The sequence below is a fragment of the Zingiber officinale genome, chromosome 1A (genome assembly GCF_018446385.1).
Source record: "Zingiber officinale cultivar Zhangliang chromosome 1A, Zo_v1.1, whole genome shotgun sequence".
NCBI lineage: Eukaryota > Viridiplantae > Streptophyta > Magnoliopsida > Zingiberales > Zingiberaceae > Zingiber > Zingiber officinale.
The window spans coordinates 39,192,468-39,197,873 of NC_055987.1; the positions used below are offsets into that span (position 1 = coordinate 39,192,468).

General features: G+C 38.7%; 1 pseudogene; it reads left to right on the plus strand.

Moving 5' to 3' along the window:
- Positions 1 to 3,282: 3,282 nt before the first annotated feature.
- LOC122039295 lies at positions 3,283 to 3,354 on the plus strand (annotated as a pseudogene).
- Positions 3,355 to 5,406: the final 2,052 nt, after the last annotated feature.

Genomic DNA, 5,406 nt, shown 5'->3' on the forward strand with positions numbered 1-5,406 from the left:
GAGTACCTACAGAGGCTAACATCGCAGATCCCTTGACCAAGGCTTTGGCACAGAGGAAGCATGATGGTCACACTAGGTCATTGGGGCTTAGAGCCTACACTGATTGGCACTAATGCTAGTGGGAGATTGTTAGCTAGAGCCCTAGAGCCAATCATTTGATGATTGTATTTTAGACTTGTTGTATCATATTCTATATAAATAAAGGCATTTGTTTTTGGGTTATTATACTTACTTGTATTGGTGCTAAATAAACTAAGTATAATAACGTCCTTGAGTAGAAGGTTCTTACCTATATCAATCGATTAGTTGAATTGATAGTGAGATGATATAGGGAACACTACTCTTAATCATTCATAGTCGAGTATTAATATTCAGGGACAATGTTAATGCAATAAGACTAGCATGTAGGTCAACCCGATGACTTGATCTCACAAGTCATGGATATAGAGATATCAAGTTGACACATGGGTATGCATTAGAGAATGTATACTGAATGACCCGCCATGAGAAAGTATCATGGATCGTTATATGAGTGTCATATACTTTCTCATGTGGCTATTAGTATGACTACTAGTCCTTAGACCTGAAATCACCATGGTTCCCTACATAAGGAGTTATGTACTTTGGTTTCGTCAAACGTCACCCGTAACTGGGTGGACTATAAAGGCGATTACTGGGTATGTAACAAATTATGCGGAGGGATGTGAGTGATGTAGATGGGATCTATTCCTCCTATATGACGGGAGAGACATTGATATTCTTGATAGAGTGAGACCACGAAGTGTATGGCCATGTCCAAATGAGTCAATATAGGATATTGAGCTCATTTGATTTAGTGAGTCTACTTGGAGTTCAAGATTTAGATTGATTAGAGGATGACACGGTCTATGCCTCATATTGATCAATCTAGATGTCTAGGATAGAAGGACACTTGTCATATATTGTGAAGAGTCACAATTGATAGTCACAAGGTGATGTTGGATCTCAACATTCTTGTAACTTGGGTAGTAATGATGTATTGCTAGATACCGCTCATTACTTATGCTTCTAAATGAGTTTAGGGGCATTGCCAACGTTACAAGAACCTATTGGGTCACACACAAAGAACAAGTGGATAGAGATTAGGTTCATATGATGAACCAAGAGGATTAGATTCATGTGATGAATCAAATTGGATTAAGAGTAATCCTAATTGGGCTAATTGAGTTGGACTCAAGTTGATTCATGTGTTCAATGAGTCTAATTTAGATTATGACTCATTGAATCAATTTAATTAAATGAATTAGATTCATTATATTAAATTGGCTTGAATTAAATGGTTAGATTAGATCAACCATGAGAGAGATTAAGTCAAGTTTGACTTGACTTGAGAGGAAGAGGAAGAGTCAAGTTTGACTTGACTTTATGTCACATCATTTGTGACTTGGCATTAGGAGAACTAATGATGATGTGCCACCTCATGGAGGTTACAACTATTCTCTTTAATGACCTCCACATTAATTGTGATTAATGTGAAGGGGGTTACACCACTTGTAGTGGCTGGCCACTTGATGGAAAAAGAGAAGTTTTCTTTTGGTGAGTAACTCTCATTCAAGTTATCTTCCTCCTCCTAAGCTCTCTTCTTGCTCCTTCTCTTCTCTTGGTCATGGGTTTCAAGCAAGGGAGAAGAAAGGAGAGTGAATCTAATCCAAGAAGAAAGGTTAGTGAAAGTCACATAGAGATTTTAGAGGAGTGTGTTCTCTTCTTTTCCTTTCTTCTTCTTCCAATCCCATCCGAGAGCATCAAGAAGTGCTAGCACACTTGTGGTGTTCTCTTCTCCATCCTTGTGTGTTAGAGAACACATCTTGTTCGTGTGGATACTTCTAGAGAGTTGTCTACTTTGACAACTAGAGATCCGGCATCTCCTTGGACAAGTGGGACTCGCGAATGGCATGCATCGAAGGTATAAGATTTTCTCCATGTAGATCTAAGTGTAGATCTAGGTAAACTCGTACTCATAGTTTTTCGAAAAATTTTCTTTGCACGGATCCGTTGGCTAGGGAGTTTCGGGGTTTCCGCGACGTGAAAAAGCGGTTTTTGCGGCCCGAAAAACCCAACATCCAACCCCCCTTCTAGCCGGCCACAACGGTCCTACAATGATGTCCTTCAGGAATTTGGCAAACTTGGGCATTTGGAGAATTGCATCAATAAGTGGTACATCCACACAAATTTCTTTCACCTTCTCCAAGAATTTGCCAAACTCTTTATCTTTCTTTAACATGATCAATCTTTGAGGAAAAGGGACTGCTATATTTTGATGGTTGAGTGGAAGAGTCTCTTTAACCTTAGTGGTACTCTCCTCATCAACTTGAATCTTATTTTGTGATGGAGGAGAGAGCTCTTCTTCATTGCGCATCCCTTTTGGAGCAGTCACTTGGGGATCTCCCAAGGTTCGTCCGCTCCTAAGCTCAATTCTGTTACAGTGCTCCATGGAATTAACATCAGGCTTTCCTGGTAATTGCCCTGGTGCTCTAGAAGATGAGGAAGCTAGTTAAGCAATCTGACATTCCAAAATCTTTTGATGTCTATCAGAATTATCCATTCTCTGAGTAAGCTTCAAAATGTCTTGTTTCATTTCGTTCTGAGCTTGTTTCATTTCATTCTGACTGGACATAATTTCTTCAAACATCTTTTCAATTTTGGACATAGGAAAGCTTTGAGAAGATTGTTGCTGAAAATTTTGTTGCCCGGATTGAAAATTAGGCCTTGCCCCCATGGATGATCCTTGATCTTGGTTATTTCTATAAGAGAAATTAGAATGACTTTTCCGTCCAGGGTTGTAGGTATTTGAGTAGGGGTTGTTCTGCCTCTGATTGTAACCCATGATTGCATCGCATTGCTCTAGTTGATTGATTTATGTAGTTATAGCCCCTAATGGACATGAGTCACTTAGATATTCAAAACTTCCACATACTTCATAAGAAGCAACAATGGCATTGGCTGTGTTTGAGCTAGCTCCCATATTCTCAATTTTTTTTTGTAAGAGCATCCAATTTTGCAGCCAACAAGGTCACTGCATCAACATCAAATTTTCCTAATGCTTTTGTTGTTGGGTTCATACAAGAATAGCCACCACTTCTTTCATTAGCACATTGATGGTGGTTTTGTGCTACACTCTTGATTATCTCCTCGGCTTCATCTAAACTCTTGTTCATAAGTGCCCCTCCAACAGTTGAATCAAGGGACACTTTTGTGTGATAGTTGATGTCGTTATAGAACGTGTGTAGCACTAACCATCTTTCCAAACCATGGTGTGGGCATTGTCTGAGCATATTATTGTATCTATCCCATGCTTCAAATAAAGATTCTGAGTCCGCTTGTTTGAAGCTTGCAATAAGATTCCTCATATGAGCTATTTTGCTAGGGGGATAGAATTTGTTAAGAAATTATTGCTCGCATTGTTCCCATGTGGTGATGCTATTTGGAGCCAAAGAATTCAACCATTGCTTGGCTCTATATCTCAAAGAAAACCCAAACAATAGTAGACACACTGCTTCTGAAGGAACACCATTCATTTTCATTGTACCGCATATTTCATAGAAGACCTCCAAGTGTTGATTTGGGTCTTCATGCGATCCTACACCAAATTGATTTTGCTGCACCATAGATATGATTGCAAGTTTGATCTCAAAATTATTTGCCTCAACTGAAGGCCTTGAAATACTAGATCGAAAACCCCTAGCATAAGGTGCTGCATAATCCTTTAGTGGTCTGTTCGCCATAATAGAGTATTCTTGTTCTTCTTGTTGTTTTTGTAGAATTTTTCTCCTATGAAATGTTCTGTCTATCTCAGAGTCTAAAGGAAGAAGTTCTCCTGCAAACTTAGATCTTCGCATACACAAGAACAAGATGACAAGATATGTTTACAAAAGAAAAAGACAGAGAAAGATTAAATCAAAAGAAAACAGAGAGAAGTTAGATTAGAGTGCTAGAAATAAAGAATGCAAAGTTAGAATTAGAATTAGAATTAGAATTGCAACAAAAAGAATTGTCAAGAATGTTATTCAAGAAATGAAAAACTTATAAAAACAGAATTCTAACAATTAGTTACAACTATGCAAATGAAAAGAAAGAAAGAAAAGTTATGTTTAGTCTAACTCAATTGATAATTCCTAATGTTATAGCACAGTCCCCGGCAACGGTGCCAAAAACTTGTTCGCTCTCTACAAGTGTACGGAAATGTCGCAAGTAATATAAAAGATTATCGTATCCACAGAGACTGGAATAAGCACTAGAAATGTCTCAACACGAGTTAGCCAAACAACTAATCAATTGGTTTCCAAAAGCTAAGTGTAACTAATGAAAAGTAAGCATAGAAATGAAAGATCAACAAACAAGATTATGGGCTGTGATAAAGGAATGTTTTAAGAGTTTTGGTTTCTTTGTAAGATTCCTCAATGTAAATGATCTACCAAATCCTATTTCTCAATTGTCCAACATTTATAGAAGGTTGTCGATTCTCTCTTGCAATAGACAACCGGCTTAGGATTGAAATCTATACCTAAATGCAATCAATTAGATATAAGCCTATGTTGTCCTTACATGGGCATGTTCCTATCATGAAGATCCCTCGGAAAATCAACATAGAAATCATTACCTCTCAACCCATAAGATATAAAGATTAATTCATAAATCTATCCTACCCTCTTGAATTATCCTATTTCCCCCCTAAAGCTCATCCCTCACACGTCCTTACACGGGCTTGCACCTTACGCGTGCTTCCCTCGGAAAATCGAGTGAGAGATAATCTCTACAAGATCCATAAGACATTCAAACAATTAATCAAGAATGTGAATTAGGTCCAAATCACAACAATACATCCAAGATTGAATTGATACAAACAAGACAATATCATAGAAACAAGGAAATGGTAAATCCACAAAAGTTTACATCAATTCATCATACAAATACTCCCTCCATCCTAAAACAAAGAGATCTACTCCATGAATCGGAGAGAGAAATCCGAAAATACAAAGATTACAACCATTTCTTGATCCCCCAATCCAAGAAGAGGAGAGAAAGAAAACTTATCTAAGATGAAGCTTGGTCTTCGGATCTAATCAACACTCCCGGAGTCGATTCCGTTGAAGATCCTCCTTTAGATCACCCAGAAATCCTCCCAAGATTGAGAGGAAACACCCAAATCTTGCTCTCTCCCCAAGAGGGAGAAGATCCCCCTTTCAAATCTTGAAGAAGGGTTTAAATAGAGGTGAAGTTTGGGTGCCACACGGGCCCGTGGCACGGTTGTGTGAGGTTCACACGGCCCTGCCCACTCTCCTCTCTGCCAACCTTGCACGGCCGTGTGTGAGACACGGCTGTGGCAAACATCCCCAATAGCCCCTTTACACATCCATGTAGATCTACACG